Here is a 19,758-nt window from a genome sequence, read left to right as displayed (position 1 = left end):
GTTGTTGATAGACCATCGTGATAGATAATTGCTACAGTTACAAAAGTCCTCCCTGATATTGACAGCTGAGAAGCCACAACATTTTTTATTAAAGTTGACAATTTTGATCCATCAGGCCTACATCGTTGGATCATTAAAATGACATACTGGCCATATCTACGTATAAATAATGTTGACATCATATCACATTTACATTGGCTACACTCCATGTTGTGATCCGCTGCATTTACTAGCTTATTAAAGGACACTGATTTACTGTCTGGCAAAGTTAAATATATAAATCTTTCTGAGTCTACACTAGTAGTACTTGATACCATACAGTTCTCGCAGTCATGCTGCCATTGATAAGAAAGCCCAAACAGGTAATCTACATCTACACCCTCATCTTGCAAAACATCAAGCATATACATTAAAAACTCCTGACAATCTTGCTGATTATTTTCAGAGAAGTCTGTTTGACCTGAACATTCATCTAACAGATAACGAACTTCAGACACACTTTCTACTTTTGTTCGATCAGTGCTACATTTCTCGAAAACAGAATTCAACAAACAGCATAAAATTTGTTCTGAATTCAACAGAATCTGTTCTCTTAAACTCTCTAGTGAAAAGAGAACATTAACCACTACATTTGCATAGCAGTTGACACCAGAACTGTTTTCAAATTGAAAACCGACAACATCTTCAACAGAATTAAGCATGAGCGAATTTTGCGGATCTCGCGTTCGCGAATTTTGCGGATTTGCGGATTCGCAATTCGCAAAATCCGCGAATTCCCGCGAATTTGCGGATTTTTTTTTTTTTGTGTTCGCCCGTGTTTCTGCCAGTTCGCGAGGGTTTTTACAATTTCGCAATTTGCGAACTTACCTGTCGGGTCGCAAGTTTTGCGAACTTGTTGTTTCTACGTGTCCAGCCTGTTTGGGACACTCTTCTTCATCACTGCCACTCTCTGTCACCACTGCCACTCTCTGACTACTCATGCCACCCTCTGGCCCACCCATGCCACCCTCTGTTTCATCACCACACCCTCTGGTTGTCCAGTGTACATTATTTTCGGCAAAGCAAAGCACACCTTCCCTGCCTCAAGTGACCTGAATTAATTTGGGGCTGATTAATGTGTCACAGAATATTTTTTTAGCTGGCACCTGCTTCCTTAGTGCGCCCTGATTAGTGATCTTTTGCACTTGCTAAGTGCTTTCATTGTTGCAAAATTAGTTACAACACCTGCCCTGCCCCAACTGACAATAATGAATTAGGGGCTGATTAATGGATTTTAACTTCCAGCCTGGCTCCTGCTTGTCTCCCTTAGCTGTAATTCAGGACCTTTGTGGCATATGTGTAACTATTCTGAGGTTCAGAGCAGGGTCACATAATAGTTTCAACTGGCAACTGAACTCTGGAGGGGCCCCTCAGGAAGCACTACAGGAAATGGCTACTAATGATGAGCCTGAACTTTTGAACCTGGTAAGTAGTTACTTTCAGTTTTGCTAAGATCGTATTTCTGCAATTTTGCACTTATTCGCGGGGCGCGAACTCACGCGAACAGTGCGAGCAGTGCGAGCAAAATCCGCTGCTCGCGGATTTGCGGATTTTGCGGGAGATTCGCGAATCTCGCAGATTGCGAATTTCCCAAAAATCCGCAAAATCCGCGAGCGGAACGGATTTTCCGCCCATGCCTAAACAGAATCCACTTTCTTTCTGCTAACAATTTTCGGTTCATTGACTTTTAGTCTTTTTGCAACAACCTCCCTACTATTACTGATATTTCTACGTTTCCGGCCTACCACACGTTTCTCAAACAAAGGATATTGAGGCAAATGTGGCACATACTCTCTTCTTAACCTATTGTATTCCTTAACACAATCTAGATCCGCACAAATGTTTGTGACATCACAGTCAATCAAGTACAATCCCGATAAAGTTCTAACTCGTGACAATGCCACATATGCCATACCCTCCTTGAAAACAGAACTGCCAATATTCACCAATGCACTGTCTACACTTAAACCTTGCGATTTATGGATTGTCACCGCATATGCCAAGCAAACAGGAAACTGTTTACGGCGAACATATAAGTCTTTAACAAGCAAAAACCTAGCAGAACAACGACCAATTTGCTGTACTTCCTCAATGCCATCAAATTTAATTCTTAAAAATTCTATTCCATCTCTATTTCTGTATTTCTCAAAATCAACAACATTACCCATTGATCCATTTACCAGACCTCTTTCTACATGTAAATTCCTTCTCAAAATGATTCGGCAATTTAAACACACATTCAAAGTCTTTTCAAAACCCGCTGTTTTAGATATAGTCTTCTCTAATGAATCCAATTTTGATTTCAAATTCTCTGACAAAATAATTGTTGATCCCATATGCTCTAATTTGTCGATAGCTTCAAGTTTCACAATCTATTGCTTTTCTAAATTCAACATTTTGTTGTTGAAGATGGCACATTCTGCAAGAGTTGGCATCAAACATATCCCGGATTTCTTCTCAGTAATTTTCTGAAAAATATTCTCAGGCACAATCTCTTGTTTGGGATATAAATTTGACAGTAATCGTGCATTTAAAGCTTCTTTCCCATGCTCGGTCACTTTTCCAATTCTAATATCTTGTAGAATATTCTTGTAATCTTCATCCTTTGCCTGACGCATATTTTCATGCAGTTCAGCATAATTGAAGTTTAACCATATATTGACGTTGCCAATGCTCCCTTGGCACTTCCTGGTATCTTCATGCGTGAGTATTTTGAACACAGGTTGACCTTTTACTGGTGTCAGCTGCAGAAGATCTCCAAAAACAATGATGTGTTTGCCACCAAATAACACATCATATTCAGTTTTAAGTACTTCTTGCATTCTCAAATGCACAAAGGCAAGCATGACATTGGAAACCATGCTTACTTCGTCAATGATAAGTAGTTTCATTTTCCTCAAGACTCTTGAAACTTCACAGCAAGCATCCCCAGATAACTTGTTGTATTGTAATTTGTTGTCATGCTCCACCGGCAGCATCAGTAGACGATGCAAAGTAATACCTTTAATGTTATGTGTTGCCAGTCCAGTAGGAGCGGTGACAACACAAGACAGCGATGACTCAGTCCTTTCCTGCAAATAACAAGAAATTGCTTTAATGAGGAAACTTTTTCCAGTTCCCGCTTCTCCACTCACGTACAGTCGGACAGGCTTCAACGATGTACATGAGCACTCTTTCTTCTCATGACTTAATCCGTGCTCAATTTCCTTGGTAACTTCATCATATATTTTCCTCTGCTCAACGTTGAGTTGTTTTTCCAAGTCTTCTCAGTTAACTGAATCCTCCTGAGCATGTGCCATGGCTCTTTCTACTTCATTCATAGCAGTGGCAGCTTCATTTTCGATAATAGGTCCTCCAAGTGGATCTTGACTCAATGAAACAGAACTCTGACTGTCCTGAGAACTGTCTCTGGCAATCTCAGCTGCAATCGTTGCTTCCTGCTCAATTTCCAAAGTTAGCATTTCTTGATATTTAGGAAAAGCAGGACATTCTATGGACTCCTTGGCTGCATTGAAAGAGTCTTCGTAACAGAGGAAATCTCCAAGCAGTTCCTCTTCTGCACGCCAAGGCTTGAAAAGTTGCAAAAGTGCTAAATAGAAAAACTCCTTTTTTTCTGGAGATTCACCACTCAATTTTCGATGGTTTACTAATTGGCATTTTCTTTGCTTGACCAGGCATCCCTCACTTCCAATTACAGCATACACTCCTTTCTCAATATCTTCTTTGATGTTCTTCTTGAATATATAATTTTGGAGAACCTCATATAGACAAACATTCTCAAGGTGACTGCTTCGATTTGGATAATATGTATCCAACATGTTAGTCTTCAAAATGTCGGTACTGTTTGGTTCCTTTTCTGCCAAATACTCAATTTCCCGGACAGGTTTTAGAACTCGATTTCGCGTTGCAGCAAGACCAAGACTCGCCCAAACGATACTCCTGGATTTGGCATAGAGACTTGCTGAAGACAATCGATCAGAACATTCGTAAGCTCCGATTTCTCGATGCGACAACATCTTCAGACTGAAACTGTACAACTTCTTGCTGAGGCTCTTTTCATGGGAAATGTCCTCCCACATATCCTTCAGTTCTGTCTTTTCTTTTTTGGTGATGTAAGATGTGACATACCGAGCCACAGCCATACAGTTGTCAGCCACAAACTGAATATCCATGTTAGCATTCCACATGGACAAAATCACTGGGTTGTAGTCATTGATGTACTTGGACTCTTCGTTCCTTTTCAAATTGTATGTATTCTTGGGTGATTTCCTCGTCACATTATGTCGCAGCGAAGACATCAAACTGTTCACTCTTCCTTTAGAAATCACCGGTCGTGGAAAGTTGAAACGACATTTGGTGTAGAACTTGTCCTTGTTTCTGAATTTACGACGACAGTACTTTCCACAACGATGGCTTTGGAAACGTAGAACTTGTTCTCTTAGGCTTTTCTTCTCCGTTGCGTTTGGAACAGCACACGTAGAATACTGTTCTATGAAATTCATCACTAAGTCATCCGGATCTGTTCCAAATTTAGGTGCATCCTTGATCCACAATAACATATGTATATGAGGGGCACCTCTTGCTTGGTACTCCTTTCTCCAGAAGAAATCCAACACCTCTCCAAGAGGTGGATTCTTTTTATTTGTGATGAAAGACATCATAGCTTCAAATCTATGATTGAAGTACCTGCATACATTCACAGGATCCAAAGAACACAGTTCTCCAGGTGTCTTGAATTCAATGTTTTCAATATTTCCATTTGCCTCTCGTAGAAATTCAAGTAAGTCTTCCCAGCCATACTCGGCACAGCTCAGAGTGAGGAACCATGTTGGAGTTCCTAAGTTCCTCAGCATACATTTTAAATCACCATGACGACGGTACCAGTACTCATTAGTACCACGCTGACACGCCATGAGATTAATTAAGTGAGAATCCAAAATACTGTCTTGGACATTGACTTTATGCATAAAGTCACTTGCCGAGATGTTTCGCATCTGTATACCACTTTTTAAAATGTGGTTCACTGCATATGACAGTCCTGACAGATCGCTTTCAAACAGGAGATGAAACAAATAGGGAATGCATTGACGAAACCTAGGATCTTCTGCATACAATCGTAAAGTCCGGTATTCAGACGCAGGAATTTGATGAGGTCGCTCATCATATCTTCCTCCTTGACCTGTGGGAAATAGCTGTGGGAAACACCGAGCTTCCAAACTTTCCTCCCAAACACTAATGGGACTCCCTTTGGCTTGTTTCATTTGAAACAACTCAATAGCATTTCCCATGACTTCCTTGGAATGTAAAGGATGAACACTATAATGTTCATATATTTCTTCACTATTAGACACCTCTACTTTCTCAATTTGGCCAGCACACAAAACGCTATCCTCTTCATCACTTACTTCCTCTTCTGCAACATATACATTCTTATAGTACTTATTATTTTTCTTCAAATACAAAGTTGCATTTTTCACTTTCCTAACATCCACTAAATCTTGCCATATTTTCTTATTCTTTGTCGGAACCCCATTAACCAAGATAACCAGAGGTTCCTCTTCCACTTTCTCAACTCCAATTGTGTTAATGTTTTTGTTCAAATCTAGAGGCAAATAAACAACTCTTCCCTTTAATCCTCTCTGTAAATCTGCTGGAGGCAACTTCCCTGTCTTTGGCTCCATTCTTACAATAGCCTGAAAGGGATGGATACTTTGAATCAAAATAGATTCATAAGTATTTAAATCCTTCAATTCTGAAGGTATCTCAACCAATTCCAGATTATTATGAACTGCCCTAGCAGGCATCTGGTTTTGATTTAATTTATTACAACAATAAGTACACACACGTTGATCCACTCCCAAATCAAAACAATTTTCTACCATCAAGTATGTGGCAAAATCCTTCCATTCACTATTATTTTCCCTTTCAGTTTTTGCATATAAATCCACTAACTTAGTCTGATTCTTATAATAAGTGCGTCGACAACATACACAAGTGAAATTAGGCCTCTCACTTGATTTCATCTGAAACGTGGCAATTTCCTTCTGAAAATTATCTGAACTAGAAACCTGTATATTATCTTCAACATAACCCTCTACTTCTGGGTCAATTTGAACATTCTCATCTCTACTACCAAAGTAACAAAACTCAATTTCTTCACAAATATTCTTCACATCTATTTCAGAACCATGCAAAAGAGCACCACATAATTGTTTAAGCATAATTGCTGGACTCTTAGCATAATACAACATTCTCACTAATTTTCTCACTTTATTATGATGCACTGCTAGCATCCTGAAATGATGAAAAACACTCTGGCATACTCTCCTGGAAAGACAAGCCAGTGAATGACCACGCAAACCTGTCATTTGTCTCACTCTGCAAGGATCTAAATCTTGCAACAACTTCATTTTCTGCTTCAAACTTTTCTTATTAAATGTCCGTATAAAATCACAAAGCAAATTGATTGAAACCTGTCGCACACTGCAAATAGAACTACACTTCCAAATGTACACAGGACCCTTAGGACGTCTTCCTAAAACCTCATCACTTAGCGCCTCTTCTGTCTCTGTTGTCACAAGTTGTTCTTTTTCAACTGGACAACCATCCTTCACTTCATAAGCTCGACCACTGGTGTCAACTGCAAACACCAAATCATTATCCTGAAAATAACTCTCCTCATTAAAAAATGCCTCACAACTCGAACTATGCATCCATTCTCCGGAAAAAACTTCACAAAAGTTAGTACGATTTACTACTCTCTTCCATCTACTTTTTGTTTTGAAATCAGAAATTACCTTGCTTAGTTTCCTAATTCTATTGATTACCAAAATAAACAACTTTCGCTTAATTTCAAAAGCATGATCAATAATTTTCTCTACATTTTTCTTCTTCTTATAAAATGCCGCTTTCTGTTGGCCTTTTTTTTTAATATTTTTCAATAAATTAACTATTATCCTGTTACGGAACATTCGATGTCGAATGTCCCTAAACTGTTCTTTCCTTCTACTATCATGCACAGAGTTATCTCTTCCTCTACCAGTAACATTTTTGATGGGTCTCTCCTTTCCATTTAAATTGCTTTTCTTTTTGTGGACTGAAACATTTTTTGGAGAAATACTTTTTTTACTACAAATATTTCTTAAGAATGATTTCGTGCTCTTACCCGGACCTTTCTTGGTGTTTTGACAAGTATTTGGGGAAGAGGACTGCTGCAATAAAACATCATCCTGCTGTCTTTGACGTTTTCTCGCCTTTCTAATTCTATTTTTTGTAGGCATTTTCCAAACTATGAAAGAATCTGCAGTTGAATCTGTGGAAAAATATAATAAAAAATGTTATTAACCACTATTACCAAACAGTAAATGAATAACAGTCATCTAAAACTTAATGCCCTACTAATTATTTAACATAGCAAATCTTTTGCACCAGCACTGCTTCACAAAAATGACACTCAATGGTACAAAACAGGCATAGAACAATCATAAATCTCTCCCTAATATTTTAAATGATTAATTCAGGATGACGATAAGATGTAGCCTATCTAAAGGTTTGTATAGGCCCAGATCTTTGGACTGGGGTGAATGTGTGTCATTGATCCACATTCGGTCCAACACCTGTTTTGTTTATTTGAGGTGAGGCCAACACATGGTTGCAGATAAGATTTTCACTGAAAAAAACCATGGAGAAAATACATGTGAAGGCCTACCAATGAAATAAGTCATTATTTGAAAACCATTACATTTCTGGAAATATGCACTGCTAGTGCTTCATAAATTGTTTTGGGTCATATTTATAAGGCATTTGAGTGTCTATTATCCTATTTTACGTTCTTCATGGTGCAAATTTCTTGTAAATACGCTCCCACCTGCGGTTGGCAAATTTAGATTTTGATTATGGGAGTTACATAGGCATGTTAATAATTTCCCAAAAAAGGTGTATGACCCCAAACAACCTATGAAGCTCTAGCAGGACATATTCAGAAATTTAATTGATTTCAAAAATGGTTTTTAAAAACAACATATCTGTTTCAGCTTACATAAGAGACCATGGAATGGACTTCATATACAACAATAACTTGTGTTACTGCATGCCAGAATGGTGCACCGAATATGCAATTACAATTTCTCAAAGAAACAAAATCTATTTCTATATCACTACAGACAAAGCCACAGTTTAAAAACACAGCTTTCTTCATCATTTTCTCCTTAGCAAGATTTATCGCAAATGCGATAAAAAACAGCTGCAATGCATGAATATCGCTGAAAAGTCAGCGATATTCATGCATTATCCAGCAAATGCTCTTAGCCATATTATCCACCTTCCATTGGATAACATGGCTAAGAACTGCTCGCAAATGCAAAAAAAAACGGCCGCAATGCATGAATATCGCTGAAAAGTCAGCGATATTCATGCATTTTCCAGCAAATGCTCTTAGCCATGTTATCCACCTTCCATTGGATAACATGGCTAAGAACTGCTCGCAAATGCAAAAAAAACGTCCGCAATGCATGAATATCGCTGAACAGTCAGCAATATTCATGCATTTTCCAGCAAATGCTCTTAGCCATGTTATCCACTTCCCATTAAATAACATGGCTAAGAACTGCTCAGGGCCCCATAAGGAACACTATCCATTTTAAAAGGAAAACATAACATCAAAGACACTCAAATGCCTTATAAATATGGCCCAAAACAACCTATGAAGCTCTAACAGTACATATCCAGAAATGTAATTGATTTCAAAATTCGTTTTTAAACACAGCATATAAATCAATTGTATACCTGCATTCATGAGGAAATGACTGAAAATGTCCTTGAGACACATGAAAGTGTTTTCTGGAATGCCCTAGCACCATTTTTGGGACACTATTAACATGGCTAGGTAACTCCCATAATCAAAATCTAAATTTGCCAAGCGCAAGTGGGAGCGTATTTACAAGACACTTGCCCCATGAAGAACGCTTTCCATTTAAAAAGGTAAACATAACATCAAAGGCACTAAAATGCATTCTAAATATGACCCCAAACAACCTATGAAGCTCTAACAGTACATATCCAGAAATGTAATTGATTTCAAAATTCGTTTTTAAACACAGCATATAAATCAATTGTATACCTGTTTTCAAGAGGAAAGGACTGAAAATGTCCTAGAGACACAGGAAAGCGTTTTCTTGAATGCCCTACCACCATTGTTTGGACATTATTAACATGGCTATGTAACTCCCATAATCAAAATCTAAATTTGCAAAGCACAAGTGGGAGCGTATTTACAATAAATTTGCACCATGAAGAACGTAAAATAGCATAATAGACACTCAAATGCCTTATAAATATGGCCCAAAACAACCTATGAAGCTCTAGCAGTACATATCCAGAAATATAATTGATTTCAAAATTCGTTTTTAAAAACAACATATCTGTTTCAGCTTACATAACAGACCATGGAATGGGCTCCATGTACCACAATAACTTGTGTTACTGCATGCCAGAATGCTACACCGAATATGCAATTACAATTTCTCAAAGTAACAAAATCTATTTCTATATCACTACAGACAAAGCCACAGTTTAAAAACACTGCTTTCTTCATCATTTTCTCCTTAATTCATACTATTCTCTATCTAAAATAAATAAATCTTTTTTCACCTTAGCAAATACTTTTTGAGTTTTGAAAACAGTCTCAGAAATACACCAAATTGTCTTCAGCAGAAGAAAAACGATGCACTCCAGAGGCTGCAGCTATTGAAAGCACAGAAATACAGATATTCATTTCACATATCTCTCATATTAGCCAATCATAACTCTTCCCTCACTTTTTTCAAATCAAAACCCTTCCCCCCTCTGCCCTCTCTGCCTTTTTTCCATAGCAACCACCTCCTGGAAGACCTCTCATGTTTGCAAATTCACACAACAATGTTTCAATTGAACTCTGAACTCTCAGTGCACCTGCGTATCCAGTGCAATCTTTCATTAAATGTTTCTTCCTTGACCATTCAAATTACATCTTTCAAAGAACACATCCATGCACCCTAACTTTCTGTTTTCAGAAATGGAAATGCACCAATCACTGCTAATGATTCATTAGCATTGGAAATCCACAGTTTTTTTTCTTTACAAACTCCTACTGTTTCAACTGCCCTTTCATTACCACACTTCATCTGACTGCAGCACAACCTTCTCCAACCATGTTTAAGGTCTGGATTGTTGGACATAGTTACATCCACTGGGCTCAAAGGTATGCTGAGAACAGAAATTTACACAACCTCAATTTACAGGATGTGGAAATTAAGTGGTTGGGCCAAAGAGGATTAAAATGTCACCAATTGATACCATTGGTGAAAACCTTTATGCATTTGCCAAAACCTGACCTGTTAATAGTGCACTGTGGAGGTAATGATTTTGGCACTTTGACAGGGGTAGGTCTGGAAATGCTTTTAAAGGACACCTTTGAGCAATTAATGGCACTTTTTCCTCAAACTGCTTTGGTATATTCCAATATATGCCAAAGACAGAAATGGAGGTGGTCCAACCAATTTTCTCCACAAATTGAGAAAGCGAGGAAGCATGTAAACAAATCTGTTTCAGCTTTCATGAGAGACCATGGAATGGGCTCTCTGTACAACAATAACTTGCATTACTACATGCAAGATATCTACAGAGGAGATGGAGTTCACTTCTCAGATGAGGGCAACAGAATTTTCATTCTGAATTTAAGACTGTGTATTGGTACCTACTTATAAGTACCTAAATGTACCATAAAAGCAAAAGCTCTTCTCAGAGCTACCCTTCATCTGATCACTCACAATTATTATTTTTTTCTAACTTTTTTCTGTAATTTTCAACAGACTACGCTCAAAGAGCGCTATCCGGTACGCGAACTGGAAGCTAACCGCGCAAAATTTCAAAAAAAAAGTTTTTTCTTCGCACATATAGTCCTCCTCAGCCACCCTCAGAAAACGTAGGGGGGCAAACTACTTGTACCATGCCCCCTTCTACCCATTCAGAACATTATTTACCCTTCATTTTATACCTTGATTCGACCGAAACACAAAATGGTGGACTCCCGTTACGCCCCTAGTTCGCGGACCGGACCGCTTTCCAGGAAGCGGTCCAAAAAAAGGTGGGAAAGTAATTTACAGAAAAACGACTGGAGACACTCTCACCAAATATACATTAGCTCATACTACATAACAATCCCTTTCATTCTCACAAATTTGATTGAAATTTAATTTAGCCATTTAGCCTGTAGACCTCTCCAAGTACCGTGAGGTAAATTACTTCACAAAACACATCTGAAGTGTTGGAATTGACAACCAATGAAAATGTTACTTTCATTTTCTACTTTTATTACCTGACATCTGATTGGTTATATACTTGAATATATAAAGGAAGAGAAGAAAACACAGCCATTTTGACTACTACTTCTTGTTGTACATCACATTTCAATAGCTTCCAAAAACTTCAACTTCTTTGTGAAGGTAAGTTATAATTTTTAAAAATGAAATATATTGTGCACTATAACTTAATATAGTAGACTTTTTCTGCTACATATACACTATCCCTCTGTACTAGTAATGTATTTAGATAGACTTCTCTGTTATAGTTATGAATGGAGTTAGGCTTGTCTTGGTTAAATCACATACACTTTTTTATAGTCCTATTTCCACTCTGATACTATACACTGCCAAAAGATAAATTCACTGATAAAAACTGTCTAACTGACTATCTAAAATTAATCCCAACAGTGCCCTATCTCTACTAATATATATTTTTTTAATCCAAATTTCAGGCAAAATGGAAGGCGAAAACCAAGTTTCTTTTGAAATGGACCTGCAAGAAAGCAGCCAGGAATTGATTGAACAAATTGACATGGAATTTATGGATCAAAGCTTGGATAATGAACTGCTGCAATGTGTCCAAGCAGTAGATGCCCTCCTTGCAAATGAGGACATTTTACAAGCTCACAGCTTGCAAACAATATTTCAAGAAAATAATGACATTTCAGACACTGAAATGTTAGAAAGTTTAATAAATTATGAAAAACAATCAAAATAAAAATAAAAATTTAAAAATAAAGAAAACAAAAAAAAACAACAAAAACAACAAACAAAACAACAAATAATTAACATTTAGTCTTTGAAAAGTATATCATTCTATTATCCTTATAGAACGCTGCCTAGAACGCTTTCCGGTTCACGTACTAGGCGCTCAACGCGAAAAAAAAAACAAGAAAAGATTTTTTTGAACCCTGCTGGGCCCTTTTAAAACCTCCACATAAAACCTAGGGGGTCAGGGAGGATCTACTATGCCCCCTTATGGAAATTTCCCCCTTTGTTTTCGCCTCCTCTTATCTCTCGATCCTACCGAGAGACAAGATGGCGGCTGCACCGGACTGTTTAGAATGTTGACAGACACCGAAGAGCCAATCAGCTTTCCGTGCGCAAAGTTCCGTTACGCGAAAAGTACGCGAACCAGATCGCTGCCCGGAGCGCTGTTACAGATATATATCTTGATTTAAACGTTAATTTCTCAAAATCCACTGAAGCACATATATTGAGACCTAGCAAAGGCACATCGGGCTAACAGTCCCTACAATTTTGCCAAGTTTCGTGTAAATCCATTCAGCCGTTCGGGCTAAAAGTGAGTCCAACCGCCCTATGGAAAACTCAATGTTAAAAACGCGTTTTGGGACCCCCCTTTTTTCTCAGCCCCCCCTTGACGAACCCCCCCCAAATTTCCAGGAGCTGCTCAGAAACAAAATGTGCCATTTTCCTGAAAATTTCAACCGATTCCGTCCACAAACGCCAAAGTTATTAGACATAGAATTTTCAGAAATCCCATAGGGAAAAAATCCTAACTATATATACCTACTGGCGACCGCCAGTAGGTAATATATATATATATATATATATATATATATATATATATATATATATATAGTAGGTAGGTATAAGGCTTTATTTCGATAAAAACATATCTTAAAAGCATAACATTATACAGTAATTTGATATCAACAAATGATGCAATACTCAATTTACAATTTGGTTAAAAATACTATACAATTAGGATAAAAAGACTACATAAAGTTAAATATAAAATCACTAATTAAATAATTTCATTAAGCCTTTTGGATCTGATGGACCAAACCCATCTTAAAAATGTTGACAGTCCACATACATACAGTGACCGAGTATCAGACATCAGGATTCGCAATGCGACAATATGATGTCTAGTGCCCAGTTCTCTGCATAATGGTTTTAACGAGCAGTTCCTTGGTGATTTGTATGCCAAGCATGCGAACAAAATATGAGCAACGGACTCTACTCTGGTCTTGCAGATTGGGCAAAAGGGTAGGGTTTGGAATGGAACCTTCCAGTGTGCGGTTAGTTCACATATTGGAAGGATTCCAACCCTGAATTTAAAATACAAAGCCTGGATACCCAACTCCAATAGATATTCTTCAAAACCGCTTTGGGGGAGCGGACCTAGTTTCCAAGGTATCCCCAAGGCCCAGCTCGCCAAGCAAAAATTTGACATTGTTTAGCCACCTGATTTTAGACCAACCCGACATCGACATTAGTTCAGATTAATCCATTAGCATACTTAGCTAATTCTGGGACTCGCCATAACCGAGCCCATAGTAAGAGCGGTCGGATTTGTGCCTGTCCTATGATCAAGCGGCACCCCAAGTCGAGTAGCAGTGGTACCGTAGGGGTACTCTGTGGGAGTGCCATTAGGTCCTTAAAGAATTTATTCTCAGATCTAGAGAGCTGATCTATATTCCATGTAACCCACAGTTCTGCCCCATGAAGGGCCAAACTGACTCCTCTCGCCTTATAAATATCGATAAATGGGGCGATGGGTTTGGTTGAAGAAGAACGCTGTTTCTTAAAGTGTGCCCCCACTACCCTTTTGTGACTTAGTATCATCTTTTGTAGGTGTGGCTTCCACTGCATTGTGTCTGATATGCGTATACCCAGATAGTCGAATTCTGCAACCCTTTCCAGGGGCACAAGGTTCAGAGCTGGCGGTCATCCAGGTTTTTTGGGGGGGTTCAACACCAGGTATTAATTATAAGCCTTCTGCTAGTACAGAAGGACTTTCACTTCTAGTCTCCTCTAGGGTCACTCGATCTAACCTGTTGATACCTAGCGAGCTAGCCCCATGTTTTAATTGCAGCCAGGGGACCCCCAGAATAAAGTGAATTCCGGTACCCCTTGCTACATTTTAATATCCCATCCACAATAATACATCATCCTGCCCACACACCCCCACCTCACCATAAGGCTGTTGGATAAAAAGATCTCCGCCAAAGAGCCCCTCTTTGAGGTGAGCCCGTCGGGGTTGCACCGCCTCCCCGACGAGGAGCAACCGCCGATGATGAAGCATGACACCCTTCTGGGTGTGTGAGGCAACTACATCCAACATAATGGATGCCCCAGGGTGTCATTCCAACACCTTTGGTCACGCCAGCTAAATCTTCCCTATCACTCCATAGGAACAGTTCAGCAACCTTCTTTTGTATCCTCAGTACAGAAGGACTGAAAGCTGTCCAGGAGGCTCTGTAAGCCCACAGGTGACTTAGAGATGAGGAGGGTATCATCAGCGAATAGGAGGGTTGGAATTCGCTTGCCTGCCAGGGAAGGTGCATCAGATGGATTTTTCAGCAAATGCTCCACCACTCCATTCACATATAGTGAGAACGGAGTAGGGGCAAGAACACATCCCTGGCGGACACCCCTATTCACTGTAATTCTATTTGTCTTCTGGCCCTGTGTGCCCCACCTCACCTGTGCAAAATTTCCAGCGTGGAGCCTCACTAGTAATGACAAGATATACGCAGGGATCCCCATTTTGGACAATACCCCCCACAATCGGTCCCAGGGGACCAGGTCAAAGGCAGTCTTTAAGTCGATATACGCGAGGTAAAGACTGCCTTTGCCTATTAGGACCACCTTCCAATATATGAGCAGTAATCTAAATGCCTGTTCGATGGTCCCTGTGCCAGTCCTAAATCCTGCTTGGTAGTCCGATAAGATTTTGTTATCATCGACCCACTGCAAGAGTCTCCCAAGTATCACCTTACCAACGACCTTCTGGGTAGAGTCAATTAGACTTATTGGGCGGTAGTTGGCAGGGTCGTCCTGATGCCCTTTCTTAAAAATTGGGACGACCTCTGCCCCTTCCATGAGTCTGGGATTGCAGCGCCGTTATTGATGGCATTAAGTAAAGTTGAAATAAGCCTCCCCCATTGGATGCAAACAAGACGGAGCAAATCCCCCGGGATCCCATCTGGGCCTGCTGCATTATGTGGCACTATAGATTTGATTGCGTTTTCCACTTCCTTTACTGTAAATGGGTCTCCTTCACACTCCCCTCTGGGGCCCATTGAGGTGGGTGTGGTCGGCCCCTGTCTGTCATCCAGTTGGTTCGTGTATAATGTCGAGAAGTGGTTAAACCACATTTGGCCAGTGATATTGCACGTGATAAGGGTATTAGCGGGCCTATTCCTATCTCTTATGAGATTCCAGAAACCACTCGGATCCCTCCCAGCACTGGCCTCCTTTAGAGCTTGCCAATACTGGTCATCCCACTCTTTCTTTGCTTCCGCAATAGTCAGCTTATAGTCTTTCCTAGCAAACTGGATCAGCTCGGGGGACTAGCATTTAACGGCTTTAATTAATGCAGATTTCTTTTGTCTGCATATTTTTTAATACCAGCCCGGGCTACCCTTAGGCCTTTGGCGCTCCTTTTGCGCAGTACCTCTGCTTTGTACTAAGAATAAGTTTCCCAATACCTTAATTGTGTCACAAAAAAACTACAGATACTTCCGAATAGTCCAAGGTAACAGTGTCCAACTTTGACTGGGCATTTGCCAAATCGGCCCCTATGGTCTGGACTTTCCCTTCGTCCAGAACAACTTTACACCATTTGAGGTGCCTCCCGCAGTTTGATGGGCAAACTTCTAGAGTTGACAATGTTTTGGTTGGTTCGACAGTTCTGGTTACACACGGCCACAAGGGGTGTAGGGTCAGAGACAGCAGATTATGATCACTGTCCACAGTAGCCAAGACTTCCATATCATGCATGAAGCTCCAAAGCTTGAAGTCCAAGAGGATATAGTCAATCCGTGAGGAGGGATTTACCCTATTGAACGTATGGGCTCCAGATGGGTCCGAGATGGTTCTACCATTTGCCGCACTTAAACCAAATTCCATGGCTAAGGTGTTCAGCTGTATGGCCCGTTCTAACCACCTCTTTATCGGTTGGATTGTTAGTGTTGGTATACCCCTCCTAGCGTCCTCTTCGGAGATATCCAGAATGTCCTCTGCCACAAGGGGCTCAAATGTACAGTTGAAGTCCCCCGTGACCAGGACATGCATGCTATTGTGGCACTGCCGGAGTTTGTTTTCAATGATAGTAACTGTAGGAGATGGAGATGGAGAACTACCTTTAGTGCCCCTGGCATCAATATTGAATATTTCTAGTGTTCGCCCTCTCCGAGGCCCCCTAACTGAGATTCTTAGTATATCTGGAGAGTCAGTTTGCTTTTGAAGAATCTGACAACCCAGAGAAATACTAACCCATATGAGAAGACCTCCTGAGGGACGGCCTCTCCCTGAAGGGGGGGAAACTGCTAGTACGAAATAAGTGGTATAGCCGACCTTGTAGCAAGGCTCCATACTCCAGGTCTCTTGAAAGACACAGATCGCATAAGACTCGATCAGGGTATTCCATTCGGGTAGATCTATTTTCCTGGAAATGCCCGCTATGTTCCAGCTGAAGATCCTAAGAGCAATGTCAGCTACAGGTGGCTCCAGGAAGGGCTGTGTTGGTACTAAGGGAGGGCTGCCTCGGTCCCCGATGGACTCTATTGTTGAATACAACAAGTTAGCAGCATGAGGGCCAGGGATAACTACCAGCCTTCTAGATTGCTCCGATGGAGCCAGGCTGGTCACTATGGGACTGTTCTGGGTAGATGGAATATCAGACACTGGTCTATTTCTAGAGCTAGAGACATTTGGAGAAAGAACACTGTCAAGGGTATGGATGGCCCTGGGTGGTTTGCTAGACTTTCTCGACTCTCTAAACCTAATCCTATCCGCTACAATTGTTAGCGTTTTGTCTGGGGGGTGGTCACCGTGTCAATAGCCATGGTCCATCCCATAAACTACTGGGCCTCCGATAGGAGCAACGGCCATACTGGTGTAATAGTTGTTATGGTAGAAACCACTTTGCCTCCCACCCCAGAATGGGTGGCGAGCATTCTGGGGATGTACAGAATGCAAGTTGAAATAGCTTAGGTCATTGTAACGACCGGATTTTCGGACCAGATAGAATCAGCTCACCAAGACACCATCAATCCAGCCGAAACATAACCACCTCCCTCCTCAGGACCTATTTACCAAAGGCACCTGGGTACCTACCTGCGGATGGGGAATTTGCAATATACAAGCTCATATCATCAAAAACACCACTACATCTATAGGATTACTAGGAATACTCACTGATTACTAAGGACTTCCATGCTCTACACCACACTCATACCTTATAGCCTCGCGATAACTCAGACCCAGACTATGCTACCCTCCTACTCATTGTGAAGGGGGCAGTTCCGATTACTTACCATTACTCACTGATCACAATCAGTGCTCGCGCAAGCCACAATCCTGTGGGTATACACACTGTGTCCTCCCAGTGCTCTCAATATTTCATACATACACAAGCCACAATCCTGTGGGTATACACATTGACCACAGTCAATGCTCTCATTAACGCCACTTTCCCTAGCGGCGATCTCATTACACACCGGGTCCCTCCGGTGCTCTCGCAAGCCACAATCTTGTGGGTATACACATTGACCACAGTCAATGCTCTCATTAACGCCGCTACACAACGACGATCACTGTCCTATGAATACCTTCAGCTCTCTCTCTCTCTGTTGGGAAGTTTCTCTATACATCTAATATCTACTGGGGATGTCTCATATACAATTGTTATATTTTATGTAGTACACAAGAATGGCCAAATCACAATATGCAAAGGTTATTCCTCAATTTAAGTGCTCCTCTACTCCCTTGCTCAGTTACCATTTACCTGGACGGGAGATGCATCCGTTCACATAACAGCATCTGACTAGAAGAAAGGTTAACTTTATTATGAATAATAACACTTGCACAGCTTTTCACTAAGAACTGGGGTTCCTTTATTATTATAACATCACAATAACTAGCAATCTAGACATAGCCTGAAATGTAAAGGGGAATAGACACATACACAGATCTGCGGGGTCTCTTTATTATAATGGAAAGCTTTATTACTAACACATCCACTTGTAACACAGCTGAAAGAAAAGGGATTAATCAATATAACAATACAGTAGGGAATCTAGCTTAGGAAATAAAGGACAAGATTAATGTATGTATATATATATATAGGCACTAATATAATAGGACAGATATCACCTGATTAATATGAAGTCTTGTTCTAGCTGTCATCTGGGTTCCTCTCTCGTCTGTGCCTTGGCTCATCTCAGATTCTCCCCTGCACTCTTGGACACACATCTGCGCCGATCACTCTGCACTGGATTCCTCTCCCCCACGAACTGTCTTCGCCTTCCAATTTCAGTCTAATGATATAGTTTCTGCCGCTCTGATAACCGTTCGCTCCACTAGCTTCTTCACTCTGTCTAATTGTTCCAGCTCCAATGTCCAACTCACTCCAGCTGCTCCCACAGACTAATCCACAATATAACTTCAGTCTCTTCCAAAAGGCATCACTCCAAACTCCAGCTGTTAACTGCCTGCTCCAACTGATCACAACTCCTTCTGATAAGTAACTGCTTCTGACTGCTTGTTTCATCTCCAAAAATCATCTGACTTCTCTCTTCAGCTCCAAACACCATCTGACTTCTCTCTTCAGCTCCAGACACCATCTGATCACAACTGCCTCTGACTACTCCAAAAACCAACTGACTGCTCTCTCCAACTCCAGCAACCAACTGACTTCTCCGCCTCTTCTGCACTTCGCTAATATGGAATGCTCTCTCCTAGTGGAAAGTTCCAGCCAGTAGCCTCCTCCACCAAATCCATGCACCAGGCTCCCTGCTCCAGACGCCCCCACAGTGATCAACTGTTTGTTTTGTCTAGAGACTTGAGCCCAGGGACATTTCCTGATAACATTCAGCTCCGGCCGGTTATCTCTAGTTTGCAAAGAGCGAACAACACCTCATAACTAAAACATGACACTTGACCTACATGCATCTCAGTCTGCAGAGGCAGAAAGCAAAATGGAGTCTCTCTGGCTCTGGGCCTTGTAGGCCCGAAAAGGATGAAATAGACCCTTAACTCTATACACAAACCCTACCAATAGATAATATAAAGTCAGAACTACAGGATCCACCCTCTACTATAGGTAGATTGATGAAAGGACACACAATTATGTCAAAGCCAATAGGCAATAGATGGATTAGAGTCAGGAATAAGGGATCTATCATCATATAAAGTGACTATCCTCTAGTTTATGCTTCTAGGTCTGGAAAAAGGCCTGAAAAGGACCAAAACAAGCTAAGAATAGGGATCTAGGATGGTAGCAAGCTTAAAGTCACCATCACTCAGAAATAGAGCCAAAAACCCGGTCAGGACAGTCATATGTGCCAATTTTTCTGCTATCATGGTCATACTGTTGGCTACAAATAAACCTTACGACCCGGCGTCC

This window comes from Lissotriton vulgaris, chromosome 7, assembly GCF_964263255.1.
Source record: "Lissotriton vulgaris chromosome 7, aLisVul1.2, whole genome shotgun sequence".
In the NCBI taxonomy this organism is placed as follows: Eukaryota; Metazoa; Chordata; class Amphibia; order Caudata; family Salamandridae; genus Lissotriton; species Lissotriton vulgaris.
Note: the sequence above shows the minus strand (reverse complement) of the source record.